The sequence below is a fragment of the Triticum urartu genome, chromosome 4A (genome assembly GCF_056163025.1).
Source record: "Triticum urartu cultivar PI428250 chromosome 4A, HENAU_Tu73, whole genome shotgun sequence".
NCBI lineage: Eukaryota > Viridiplantae > Streptophyta > Magnoliopsida > Poales > Poaceae > Triticum > Triticum urartu.
The window spans coordinates 468897836-468912857 of NC_141876.1; the positions used below are offsets into that span (position 1 = coordinate 468897836).

The 15022-nt window shown below is 46.5% G+C and overlaps 1 long non-coding RNA gene across 1 annotated transcript; it reads right to left on the bottom strand.

Annotated features, from left to right (window-relative positions):
• Positions 1–8050: 8050 nt before the first annotated feature.
• Positions 8051–14778, bottom strand: LOC147976194 (uncharacterized). Its single transcript, XR_015602124.1, has 3 exons — positions 14439–14778; positions 14142–14275; positions 8051–8447 (listed from the first exon to the last, which is right to left on the bottom strand). It is a non-coding gene; the product is annotated as an uncharacterized LOC147976194 (long non-coding RNA).
• Positions 14779–15022: the final 244 nt, after the last annotated feature.

The following is a 15022-nucleotide window of genomic DNA, read 5'->3' on the forward strand; positions in this document are numbered from 1 at the left end:
GGATTCTCCCACAGACATGTACCTGTGACAGCATTAGAGATGCGAGGGAAGGGGAAGAGGTCATATGCATTCTTAGAGGATTTTGAAGATAAATCAGTTTGGAAGACATTGACCTCATAGTGCGAAGACATTCACTCATATGTAGAGAGTTGATCCCAGATTTGTACGAATCCACGAATAAGTACAAGTGAGGAATCGAACTACTTTTTGGAGCATAAGTGAACATACTAGGCATGCTATGAGATGCAGAACAGGATAGATCCAACTTTGTAGCAACAAAAACCACTTGTGGTTGGAAAGGATGAATCTATTGGATCAAACAAACTGTAAAAAGAGTTTTTATTTACCACTCGAGGAACTGCTAGACAGAGTAGGAGATGAGGCCGAGCAGTTCAATTTTCCGTGCCCTAACTTGGTGACGGAGGACACCTAGGGCGACGGCAGAGAAGACGATGTCCTCGGCCGGCGTGATGATGGCGGCGGTGAGGTCGCGGCAGCTAAGCGCTTCGTCGCCGGCGTCGTCGAGGGCTAGCGGTGGTGCTAGGGTTTGTGCGAGGAAGAGAAGTGGAAGAAGAGATAATGACTGGGGTGTGGTGAGTATTTATAAGGACAGGGACAGCGCAGCGTTATTACGCAGGTGCCCTAGCAGTTTGCATCTGAAAGACACATGGCGATCATGCAACACATTGGAGGTTGTTTCACGTTCCCATGTACGCCTGGATTGTCGGGTGGTCATTCCCGCTTCTCCGGGTTTCAGGCAAAAAGGATTGAGCATTTAAAACAGATTTAATGATTGTCTCTGTATCTTCTGCTGACAAGGACGCAGCGAAGACATTCAACAGTTTCAATAGAATGCATATGATTTGGATAGATAGATTTGAGACGGGATCATAGAAAGGCTAGGGTCCGATCACATTCACTTAGTTCAAAATATTCAACGAGAAGACATAGCTATAAGTGAATGATGTAGAGGATAGAACGCAATCATATGAATATATCCGAATAGGACCAAATCAATATAGTGAAGATAAACATGAAACTGTGTTAATATTGACGACAAACCAAATGCGAAGACTTTGCAAATGTAACGCCAACAGAAAATGCTCCAAACAAAAGTTTGGTGGTGGCGTTACCCACCGTATAGGAAGTATTAGACCCAGACACGGCGCACAATTATCATGGCGCTCCGAATTCAAATTCCGCGCTAATGTATTCACACTTAGAGTGTAAGTCTTCATTAGTTGAAGATATACGTTACTTCGTGTGTTGCACATCTAAGACATCAACATGCATGTGTTAGGATGTGTGCATTATCACAGGACATTTTAGGATTCCAAGATATTTAGCTCACACCACAACTTGCAAAACCTTTTTCTCATCAAAGGGCTTTGTGAACATATCTGCTAGTTGCTCTTTAGGGTTGACGTGAATGATATCAATGTCTTCCTTCAAGACATGATCTCTAAGAAAGTGATGACGGATCTGAATGTGCTTTGTCTTCGGGTGATGAACTGGGTTGTTGGCGATCTTGATGGCGCTTTCATTGTCGCAGTAGAGTGGCACTTGCTTCAGATGAATGCCATAGTCTTTGAGTGTTTTCTTCATCCATAGAAGCTGAGTGCAGCAAGATCCAGCAGCAATGTATTCAGATTCAGAAGTGGAGAGAGATACACAGTTCTGCTTGTTTGAAGACCAACACACAAGTGATCGTCCCAGAAAGTGAGATGTGCCTGATCTAGACTTGCGATCCACCTTGTCACCAACATAATCAACATCCGACAATCCAACTAGATCAAACTCTGAGCCCTTTGGATACCATAATCCTAGTGTTGGGGTGTAAGCCAAATATCGAAGAATTCACTTCACATCTAACTGATGCGATTCCTTTGGTGCCGCTTGGAATCTTGCACACATGCAAACACTAATCATGATCTCTGGCCTAGATGCACATAAATAAAGCAAAGAACCAATCATGGAGCGGTATACCTTTTGATCGAACTTTTTACCATTGGCGTCAGAATCCAGATGACTCTTGGTAGGCATTGGTCGTATAACCCTTGCAGTCTTGCATTCCAAACTTCTTCAGGCAATCTTTGAGGTATTTCTCTTGAGATATGAAGATGCCATTGTGTTGCTGCCATATTTGAAGACCAAGGAAGAACTTCAACTCACCCATCATGGATATCTGATATTACTCTTGCATCAGGTATCCAAACTCATCACTGTATTTCTGATTAGTGCAGCCGAAGATAATGTCATCCACATATATTTGGCACACAAACAGTTCACCATCATATGTCTTCGTGTAGAGTGTGGGATCAAGGGAACCAGGTTTGAAGCCTTTGCTCTTCAGGAAGTCTTTGAGTGTGTCATACCAAGCACGAGGGGCTTGTTTGAGGCCATACAGTGCCTTGTTGAGCTTGTAAACCATGTCGGGATGTTTTGGATCTTCAAAACCAGACGGTTGTGCAACATACACTTCTTCTGCAATCTTGCCATTGAGAAAGGCACTCTTCACATCCATTTGATACAGAAGGATGTTATGATGATTTGCATAGGCTAGCAGTATGCGTATAGCTTCAAGCCTAGCCACAGGAGCAAATGTTTCATCAAAGTCAATTCCTTCAACTTGAGTGTATCCTTGAGCAACGAGACGAGCCTTGTTTCTGACAACTTGACGATGCTCATCTTGCTTGTTGCGATATATCCATTTAGTGCCTATGATATTGTGTTTACAAGGATCAGGATGCTTAACCAGTTCCCACACATAATTCAGCACGAACTGTTGAAGCTCTTCTTGCATAGCTTGAATCCATTCAGGTTACATGAAGGCTTCATCAACTTTCTTGGGTTCAGATATTGAGACGAATGAAAAGTGCCCACAGAAATTTGCTACTTGTGTTGCCCTTGAACGAGTGAGTGGACCAGGTGCATTGATGCTATCAATTATCTTCTCAATCTGTACTTCATTTGCAACACGAGGATGAATTGGACAAAGATTTTGCTCTTGCTGATCATTTTCATTGTTTAAAGGCTTGTCTTCAGGATGAGCATTGTCTTCAGGTTGATTGGGTGCAGAGATGATAAGTTCCTCTTCAGGCTGTACTTCAGACGGTATGATTTCTCCAGTTCCCATAAGCTTGATCGATTCACTTGGTGGAATTTCATCTAGCACATTTGGCAGGTGCTCTCTTTGCGAGTCGTTAGTCTCATCGAACCACACATCCATAGTTTCAACCACTTTATAGTGAAAGAGGTTGAAGACTCTGTAGGAGTGCGAATCCTTTCCATAACCAAGCATAAAACCTTCATGTGCTTTTGGTGCAAATTTTGAAGTGTGATGTGGATCCTTGATCCAGCACCTAGCACCAAATACTCTGAAGTAACTGACATTTGGCTTCTTACCAGTGAGGAGTTCATAGGATGTTTTCTTCAGAAGCTTGTGAAGATAAACACGGTTGATGACATGGCATGCAGTATCAATAGCTTCAGGCCAGAACTTTCTTGGTGTCTTGTATTCATCGAGCATCGTCCGAGCCATCTCAATGAGTGTTCTGTTCTTGCGTTCCATGATGCCATTCTGCTGCGGCGTGTATGGAGCTGAGAACTCATGAGTGATGCCCAATGTATTGAGATAAGTGTCGAGGCCGGTGTTCTTGAATTCAGTGCCATTGTCGCTTCTGATTTGCTTGATCTTGACGCCATAGTTGTTCATGGCTCAACTTGCGAAGCTTCTGAAGACATCCTGCACTTCAGTCTTGTAGAGGATTATATGCACCCATGTATATCTTGAATAATCATCAACAATGACGAAGCCATAGAGACAAGCTGCAGTAGTAAGAGTAGAGTAGTGAGTAGAGCCGAAGAGGTCCATGTGTAGCTGTTCAAAGGGTTGAGTCGTTGTCATGATTGTCTTTGAGGGATGCTTGGCCCTTGTCATCTTTCCAGCTTCGCAGGCACCGCATAAGTGATCCTTCTTGAACTTGACACCCTCGATGCCTGTGACGTGCTTCTTCTTTGCAAGAGTATGCAGGTTCCTCATGCCAGCATGCCCTAACCTCCGATGGCAGAGCCAGCATTCTGAAGCTTTTGCAAGAAGACATACGGAAAGCTGTGGTCCTGTTGATAAATCTACCATGTACAAATCATCTTTCCGATAACCTTCAAAGACTAGAGACTTGTCAGATTCCATTAGAACAAGGCAACGACATTTTCCAGATATCACAATCATGTTCAAATCGCAAAGCATTGAGACAGACATTAAGTTGAAAGCAAGGGATTCAACAAGCATCACTTTATCCATGTGCTGATCCTTTGAGATTGCAACTCTACCTAGACCCAATACCTTGCTTTTACTAGTATCAGCAAATGTGATGTGACTTTTGTCAGATGGACGTAAGGTTGAGTCCATGAGAAGACTTCATTCGCCAGTCATGTGATTAGTGCATCCACTATCAATAATCCATTCTGAAGCAGCTGGTGTCATACCCTACAGTGCAGTTAGGGGGATAGGCTTCACGAAGAGTGTTGTGAAGCATAAACATTTGACGAGCAAGTGGATTATGAAGGCTTATATCAGGTTAGGACTGATAGGATAAATACCAAGCGACTCGGGAACAAAATACATAATAAGACCATTTGGGCATTTGATCTTGCGCCCTACAAGATGTTTTAGGTCCCCGGCAATAGCTTCAGACGCATTTGATTTTCGGCAGGAGACCTTTCCCTGCAAAAGAGAGTTAAGCTTTCTTAGCCACCCACATCTTCAAGGGTGGCTTCGAAGCAATGAGTCTAAGTGCAGCATTTGAGAACTTTGGCTTTGGAGCCCTAGCAAATAGTCTTGCAGGTGGAGAATAGTACTCATAAGAATAAGCAGAGTTGTTCTGGGTCTTATGAACATGGCGGTTTGGTGAAACACGCTCATATTCATAGGCCTGAGTATGGTTTCCCTGCAAAACATTTGCGTTAGTGCGACTCAGGTGAGTCCTCTGTCTGTATGAAACCTTTGGACCATATGAAGCCCGTGGTCTGGGTTTTGTCTTCTTCCCTTGTGGTGTCATGACGACATTCACAGGAAGATTTTCCAGACACCTTTTCGGCACCCAGACTTTCTTCATAGGTGGCCCATTCGTGCAGTTAGTACCAATATACCTGGCAAACACTTCACCATTCTGATTCTTAAACAGTTTATAATTTGCATCAAAGGATTCATCAATGACAATAGGATTAGCACAAGTGAAGCCAGATAGGGTATATGGATCCACTGAAGGTCCCTTTGCAGCAACCCATGTGGTTTTGGGGTACTGCTCAGGATTCCAGTAAGAGCCATCAGCATTCATTTTCCTTTCGAACCCAACACCCTCTTTCCTAGGGTTTCGGTTCAGGATCCGCCTTTGAGGACATCACATAGTGTCTGATGCCCTTTGAGACTTTTGTACATCCCTGTTTCAAGCAATGTCTTCAACCAAGAATTTTCATCAGCAATAGCAGTAGCATCCTCAGCAGAGGGGTTAGTTACCATATCAACCGTTGAATATATTGCAACCGTAGCAGCAGTAGAACATCCAGCAACAGAAGTAGCGTTATCACGCTCAAGACATTTAAGACATGGTGGTTCAAATCCTTCCTGAGCGGGACTGATCTGTTCGGCGTGAAGTGACTCGTTTTCCATTTGAAAATCTTCATGAGCCGCTCTCAATTTCTCAAGTTCCTGCTTCCTTTGAAGATAATCGTAGGAAATCTTTTCATGAGTTGTTGAGAGCGTTTCATGACGACTTTCAAGTTCCTCATACTTAACATGAATATTTTTTATGTCTTCAATTAAGGACTGAGATCGAGTCATTTCAGCGTCCAACAGGTCATCACTTTTGTCTAACAGTTTTTTAATGTGTTCCATAGCTTTCTGTTGATCAGTTGCAATTTTAGCAAGTGTTTCGTAGTTGGGTTTGGAATTACAATCAGAGTCATCTTCACTGGATGTTTGATAGTGAGTATTGCGTGAATTTACCTTGGCACAACGTGCCATGAAGCAATTGGTGGGAGCGGAGTTGTCCTTGTCATTAGCATCGGCGTCGGTGACGAAGTCATTGTCTTTAGTGTTGAAGATGGACTTGGCAACGTAGGCTGTAGCCATACTTGCAACGCCAGAATTGGAGTCCTCCTCAGACTCCACCTCTGCCTCCTCAGAAGCAGACTCCTCCTCCGAATCCATTTCCTTGACAACAAACGTACGAGCCTTGCCAGATGAGCTCTTCTTGTGTGATGAAGACTTTGAGGAAGACTTGGAAGAGGACTTTGAGTATTTCTTCTTCTTCTTGTTGTCAGAATCATATTCCTTGCTCTTCTTGTTCTTGTTGTTCTCATTGTCCCACCGCAAACACTCTGAGATGTAGTGACCAGGTTTCTTGCACTTGTGGCATGTTCTCTTCTTGTAGTCATGAGAAGAAGCTTCATCATTCCTTGAGCTGGATCGTGAAGACTTTCTGAAGCCTTTCTTCTTGGTGAATTTTTGGAACTTCTTCACAAGCATAGCAAGCTCTCTTCCAATGTCTTCAGGATCATCAGAACTGCAGTCAGATTCTTCTTCAGATGAGGAAACAGCTTTTGCCTTCAAGGCACGAGTTCGGCCATAGCTGGGATCGTAGATATCTCTTTTCTCAGAAAGCTGAAACTCATGTGCGTTGAGCCTTTCAAGTATGTCAGACGGATCGAGTCTCTTGAAGTCAGGGCGTTCTTGAATCATCAGGGCTAGGGTGTCAAACGAGCTGTCAAGTGATCTCAGGAGTGTCTTGACGATTTCATGCTTGGTGATCTCAGTAGCGCCGAGAGCTTGGAGCTCATTTGTGATGCCAGTGAGGTGATCAAACATGAGCTGAACATTCTCATTGTCGTTTCTCTTGAAGCGGTTGAAGAGGTTGCGAAGGACGCTGATCCTTTGATCTCTCTGGGTTGAGACGCCTTCGTTGACCTTGGAGAGCCAGTCCCAGACAAGCTTAGATGTTTCCAGAGCACTCAGACGACCATACTGTCCTTTGGTCAGATGACCACAGATGATGTTCTTGGAAGTGGAGTCCAGTTGAACGAACTTCTTGACATCAGCAGCGGTGACACCTTCACCAGCCTTGGGGACACCATTCTTGATGACATACCAGAGGTTGACATCAATGTCTTCAAGATGCATGCGCATCTTATTCTTCCAGTAGGATTATTCAGTTCCATCGAAGACAGGGCACGCAGCAGAGACTTTGATTATCCCTGTAGTCGACATAGCTAAAACTCCAGGAGGTTAAACCGAATCACACAGAACAAGGGAGTACCTTGCTCTGATACCAATTGAAAGTGCTAGTGATCGACTAGAGGGGGGTGAATAGGCGATTTTTATGAAAGTCTTCAAAACATGAATGTTTCGAAGACAATCGATAGAAATGAACCTATTAACATGCAGCGGAAGGTAGACTACACTAGGCAAGCCATAGTCAAGTATTCAATGAAGTGAAAGTACAAAGACGAATAGCAGCTAGGCAGTATAGATCAGGATGGAAGATAGTATGATGCCAATCACACTACTAGGAAAAGGCCTACTAATGGCGCACCTAATTTGGCCATTAATGGCGCATTAGTGGTGCGCCATTAGTAGCACGCCATTAGTATATTTTACTAATGGCGCACCACTGGTGCGCCATTAGTATCTGGTATACTAATGGCGCACCTCAGATGCGCCATTAGTATATACAATAGTGCGCCATTAGTATGCCTCCCAGGGGGCCATGTATACCCAGGTGCTTTGGCATACTAATGGCGCACGGCAACAGGATGCGCCATTAGTAACTTCGGCATACTAATAGCGCACTGTTTAATGATGCGCCATTAGTATCCTTTGGCATACTAATGGCACACTATGATGTGATGCGCCATTAGTATGAATATTAGGTTTTTTTAATTTTTTAATTTTCTATTTTTTGCACAGGTTACAAAATGTATAATTGGACATAATATAGACAGCACACATCAACAACAGATTCATCGAATACAATAGAAGATTAGTCTCTGAATACAATTCATTATTTTAGTCTCCGAATACAATTCATCATATTAGTCTCCGAATTGAAAAGACCGAACAAAGATAGAACATTATATTACAAGTCTCGAGACCGCGAGTTTGTCTTCACATTACAAGTCGATATCGATCATCTAAACTACCATCACATAGAAGAGAGTTGCGGTCATCACGATGAGCATCATCACGATGAAACTCGTCTTCATCCGGTTCCTCCAACGCTCCCTCCCCTCTCCCGCTAGATAGCGGGCGTATCTAGATTCGGCCTCGGCCCTAGTGGCGTACCCTTTGTAACTGTTACCGCTGAATCGGTGAACCTGTCTCCGACACTCCTCCCAGTCGTCGTAGACTCCGGGAACCTTACCCTTGTACACGACATACCACGGCATCGCTATGCAGTAGCCAAACGAAACGTTAGTACCAATTCACATACAATACATAAGCAATATATAAGTATGCAACAGAACGATCGGAAGAGAAAAGCAAGACATTAATAGCATCGATTACATCTAAGTTGAACGACTCTCGAAACCAAAGAGACATACTACAAGTTCATTAAAGTTTAATTACAACATGAGCCAATCGATGTTTCAGAACTAGACACCGCATCACTGCTTTCCACTCGACTCAAGGGACTGGAGCGTGGATGAAGCCGCCGTCTATCGTGGGAGTCATGAAACAACGGGCGTTGTCAGCCTGCATTTGTAGGATTGTGTCGATGTAACTGTTGGACGGTTGATTTCTGAGGTAGAACTGCCCCGCGGTACGAAGGACATCTTGATGGATGATTTCCCCAAACTCCGACTGGATGCGAAAGAATTCTTGTCTGATGTCCGCGTCCTGGATTGCCGACATGCTCGCGGCCCAGTCTTTGAGTCTACTCGGTAGCAGAAGTTGATGACGGTCCCGTACGATCGCCCGCATGTGATGGATGGCGTAGTAGGCACCCTTCTGACCGCCAGGCTGCTGCTTGACGCAGCAGAACGTCGTATTGTGGGAGAACACGTGCTTGCCATACTTACGAATAGGCCTGGTGAAGGTGCCTCCAGATTTGACGTAGCCGGGGAGAACATCATCAGGAACCTTCTTAACATTTGTGTAGTCTACGTTCGACTGAAGGTCCGGGTCGAAATACGTGGCCATGGAATATTTGGGGCTTAGGAGGATGAGCGTGCAACGTGTGTCACTGCAGAAAACACGGAATGTTAAAAGAAAAACGATCGAAATCTAAGAATTCATATGTTACGGGGCGGTTGAGGGGAGGACTTACTCGGGAAAGTAAGGCATGAGGAAGTTATCCTTATCTTGGTTTGCCAGAATGACGCCTTCGAGGTAAGAACTCGCGACCTGCCGGTCCCCAGCGCTGCCCAAGATCTTGGCACGCATGTAGAAGGGGTCGAGTATCACGATGTCCGGAGTCTTGTTGCGAATGATCCGCATCTCCATACTCAGCAAAAGTAGCCGAACGAAGGTGTAGTGCAGCGGATGAAGGTTCAACATAGCGTGGATGTCATCAAACCACAGGACGATCGTACCCTCGATGGAGTTATCCACAAAGCCCTTGCCCTCTGGCACCTTGGCCGCGAAAACCGGGTATGCCACATCCTTCTCTCCGAGACGCCGCTTCTCCAAAGAAAGAACACTGTCATGCAGACTCCGCATAGCACCGGTTGCAGCATCGAGCATATTTCTCGGTAGCATCGGCCTACCCGCCACATGCGCCCTCCTCGAGATATCCTCAGGTGAAGGTGGCCCGTCCTGAGCACGGATCGTACTCGGTGCCGGCTGGCCCGCACCCTTGTTAGTCTTTCTTTTGCGTGCCTTCTTCTTCTCCTGTAATGGGACCGAGTTCTGCTCACAGACCGCCTTCTTGAGTGTGTTGGGGCTGATCATATTTCACACCTCGCCTATCTGAGGCTCGGTGAAGTCGGCAGCTGGAGGCGTCTCCTGAGAGCTGAATTGTAGACGACACCTGTTGCAACTTGGCTTCTCCGCGGTACCAGCTAGATTGCGCACGTCTTTTGTTGGGTTGGGTTGTTGAGAAGGAGGCCCCATGAAGTCGCCACCGTACCCATGATTGGCAAAGTACTGATCGACGTTGGCAAATGTATCGTCGTTCTAATCCTGTGCCATATGCATGTTTGGATCCAGTGGCATAGGGATGTCCGGCACCATTGCGGCGGTCTTGCCATGGGGCCGACTTGGCGCCGGCACGACTGGCGGTGTTGTCTTTGGGGTGGTGTCCCCCGCCCCCAAACGAATCTGGCTCTTCGGCCAAAGCAGGGGCCAGCTTAGGCAGGCACTGAGGGTCATCACATCATCATCGTCGGCCCCGACGGGTCGAATCGGAGGTAACAACTCGTCACAGCCTGGCAGCACCCGAACCAGTTGAACCCTAAACAAGTTGGGTGGCATCTGAGTACTGTGGAACAAGGGGTTGCCCGGTTGAACGATTTTGCCCTTGGCGACATCGACCAACTCGTTGTTCACGAAGTGCAGGAGAGTGCACGGAACGTCGGCGGCGCCCTGCGAAAACATGTAGGGCGTCAGGGATGCCCAGTCAAAGGCAAGGAGATGAAGTCCTCGGCCGAGAGAGGCTTAATTAGTTACCATGATGATGGCGTCGAGCTCGGCTAATGTCGAGGCACCGCCAACGGCGGGCGTGCAGTTGACGGAGGGGCCGCTTGCTGCAGAGGTGCCGGCCGATGTACACCCGGGTGCATTAAGCTCCCGTGCCGGCGTCGGAGACACCAATGCCTCCTCCGCCGGAGACACCAATGGCCCCGCCATCGCGTTCTGCGAGTTGCTGGCCTTGAAGCTAGGAATCGGGGGCGGCCCCAGTTGGCCGCCCGCAATCCATGCACTAATCCCCTGGATCAAGGTAGGCACAATGGCGGTGATCGTCGCTCCGAGTTGTTGTTGCACTTGCTCTTGCAAAATCTCCGGACTCCGCGCCACCTGTGCCCTGAGTTCTTGAACCTCGCGCGCCTGGCTTTCCGAGCTGGTCTTTTTCTCCTTTCGCCCACCAGTGTTATAGTATGACGACCATTTTGTCGACAAGCCTTTGCCGGCCACACGACCAGCTGACGTCGGCTTACTGAGCTTAACCTTGTTCTTCATTACATTCAACGCCCTATTTAGAGTGGTGTCCCAAGGGTTGCTCTTAGTCGACCCCGCGCTACTGCTTTCAGTCGCCTGCAGAAGGAATGTGAACCATTTAGAAATTTGGCTTCATTAATTAGAATGCAACCATATGGAGCTAATTACGCGGGGGTGTATTCCTTACCAGAACAAGCTCAAGCGCCCTGGTCTTCGGATCCGTGGTAAGCTCCTTTGTTTTCGGGTCCTTCTTGTACCGGGCCCTGACAAAGTTCCTGGTCTGCTTGTCACCGTATTTATCAAAGAGGGGCGGTAGGCCTTGGTCGGCACGGTCCGCCTCCTCCTTGTCCCATATAGGCTCCGCCACTCTGTAACCGCCGGGACCGAGTGTGTGTTCCCCTAAGTTCAGCTCCCGCATTTCTTTCCCCCACTTACTTGATTCGGAGTTTGCGGTGCTCGAGCAATTGATCTTGAAGTCGTTGTAGTCATCTTCGGTGATCGAAGGATTTTTCTCCTTGATCTTCTCATAACTCTCACCTTTCTCGATCATTCTCTTCACATTGCTTTTCCAAGTAGACAGGGCCTTGCTCATCTTCGTGAGCGCAGCATTGTTCACTTTATTCCCTTTGAGGCTTGTGTTTTCAAATTCAGCGGGGAACTTGTATCGTTCGTCCAGCTTCGTGAAGAGGAGGTTGCGCAAATTCCCTCGGTCAGGATGCCTCAGGTCCTCGGTGTTGATCGAGACGGTGCTCCAGAGAATGCACCCGAGCTGAAGCGAGTACCCCTTGACTATTCGTTCGGGCGCCGTTGGATTCCCATTGGAGTCCACTTCAGTAACTTCCTCCTTGAGGGTGCGGAGCATGGTCGGGCGCCGGTCCTTCCATTGCCTCTTCGGTTGGCTGCCATCTGTGCGTGCGCCGCCATCATCAGTCGTGGCATCCTCGGTGGCACCATCAGTGGTGGCATCAGTGGGGTCATCCTCGGCGGTACCATCAGTGGTCTCAGGATCGGTGGGGAAGGCGGCGTCCTCATACAAGTGAGGTTGTTCCTCCATCTCCTGGGACAGCTCCCAGAATTTCTTGCCGCCCGAACCCCCGGCCTCATTGTTGTTGGCCATGTTTCTCTATAAATAAGAACAAAGTTTGGTCAAAAAGTTGGTTATTGTCAAGGAACAAGATCATGGTCTCATCATTTAGGGTTTGTCGACACCGAGGCATCCTAAAAGCTAAGCTTTTATCATTGAGGGTTTTTCGACGCTGAGGCACCCTAAAAGCCTAAGCTTTCATCATTTCGGTTTTTATCGACACCGAGGCACCCTAAAAGCCATGCATTAGTCACAAGTACGCCGGGGCACTTGATCCTACTTAATTAACTACTAAGATACCCCGGCCCATGCATTAGTCACAAGTACCCCATATATCCTATTTTTAGCAAAGTCATGCTAAAATTCATGGAAAATTTCAGCATGACCTTTGCTAAAAATAGGACATATGGAGTACCCGAATTTGCCGGAACGGAAGTTAATCGACATTCCAGCAAACTCAAGGGCCTCTCGGGTGGACAAGGCAAAAAAGGCCTCCATCACAACATGGCAAAAAAGACCAGCTAGTAGACCATCATTTGTCAGGCCAAATTGAGGCCAAACAGAAAACCAATGTGGCCATGGCACAAAGTCCATTACCCAGAACAGGAGACATCTGAAACTATACAACTATACAAGCCTACACTAGTATTACCACAGTATATATATATTGCTGTGAACAATCAGGCCAAAGCACATCCAAAGCACAATATGCAGGACAGATAGGCCATCAATATTTCCTCTATGCAAATACAATGGTAGCATCCAGAGGGCAACAACCTTGTACTACTACTTGACACAATCAGCACATCCATATCAAAATTAGTTCTAGCATATATTAGCAGTACCACATAGCAAATTCATAGGAAAACATCATACATTAGCAGTAGTTCATAGCAAAACTAGATGAATGTTTGGCCTCTTGATAAAAATCAGCTAGGTTTGCTTGGAATCAAAAAGCCCCAAAGTATAACCCTCAGCATTATTATAGAACCAACAATTGAACCAGAGAACAGGTAATCTGTAGTGCAGTAGCACACCTTAGATGTGAGATAGCATAGATGTCTTGTTTTTGGCTACATTTGGTCTGCATAGAGGCTCATGGAGTAAGATAGCATAGATGTCTGGGTTCTAGCTCATCGCATGCTTTTTAGAAATGAATGAGCTAGCTAGTCACTAACAAATCGAATTTCATCAACTTGCAATACAAGGCTCAAGCAATGGGTCAGGCGTCTTCTAACTATACCAGAAACTTGTTTTGGTCCAAAATGTCTTTTATACTACTCTAAGTAACAAGCAATACTTTCACCACTATTTTAATGGTAACATGCTAGTAAAAATAAAAAATGGCATTATTCAGGAAAGGTAGTTTTTATAGTAAATCGAGTCATTTTTTATCATGTGTTTTGTATGAAGTATTAAACATCAATAGTGGCCAAAACTGAAGAAAAAACTCCACACAAAGCATACTACGTATAGTTTTGAGCTGCCAAATTATAATAGTGGAGCAGCAAGTGAATCCCTCACATTAATCAACATCCTGATTCACTCACAGTTGACTGATCAGAACAAATTGCTTTACTTGTATTGGGCAGTCCTTGAAACACAGAAAAAGAGATCACACAATTGATTTAACACTGAAAATTGTATGTCTCTATTCAACATAGGAGACTAGAAAGATGGAACACTGAAAACTGTTAAAGCTACAATATAGGAAAAAATTAATCTTCTCAAGGCTCACAACTGGAAAATAATTAATAGCTTGCAATAACACATCTTAGTGGAACCAGGCAAGAGAAATAAAAGTTGGCTTGCATTGTGGCTTTTGATGGATGTACGGTCTACATCAGAAACTACACAGAGACCATCGAAACATGGAACTTCATCCGAGGACATGGAACAAACCTTTCTTTCTCTGCTTCCCCTTCTCACTCCACCTCCAGCCTACTTCTTCCGGTATGGCTTCACCCGCTCCGCCTGCTTGTCCCCTTCCAAGTTCCAAGTACCAACAAGATGGAAACGAGGCCGCGATCAGTGCTCTGCAATTATAGAAACTATCAGGGATCGCATGCCGAGCAGAGAGCCAAGAACCAGAGCAAAATCAATTCCAAGAAAGAAACAAAGGGTTCCTAATCCACACCCGCGGGACAGATCGACCGGAGGCCTAATGGATCTAAAAGAAGAAGAAGGAGGAGAACTTACTTGGGCTGATGCAGCGGCCGTTGTGGAGGAGAGGCGGCGTCGAGGCGGCGTCGAGGTGCCGGTTGCTCACCTGCGCTTGGCGGCGGGAGGGGAGCGGCGATGAGGAGGACGATGAGAGGGAGCGGGAGCGCGAGCGGGAGGAGCCCGAGGACGCGGAGCGGGAGGAGGAGCCCGACGAGGTGGACGGGGCGGCGTCCGGGCCGCCGACGACGAGGGGGAGGAAGGGGAGAGGGAGGCGGCGGGGGCGCGTGGGCCGCTACGGCGCAGTGGGTCGGGGCAGCGGCGGCGGCGGTGCGGTGGAGGGAGGGAGAGGGCACTGGCGAGGGGGAGAGGGAAGGGGGGATCGGGCACAATACTAATGGCGCACCACCCCTCGGTGCGCCATAAGTACATCCATACTAATGGCGCACCTCACCGTGGTGCGCCATTAGTACTTTTTTTTCTTATAGCAATGGCACAATACTAATGGCGCACCACCCCTCGGTGCGCCATAAGTACATCCATACTAATGGCGCACCTCACCGTGGTGCGCCATTAGTATTTTTTTTATAAGACAGTAATAATTTTTTAAACTTGTTTAAATC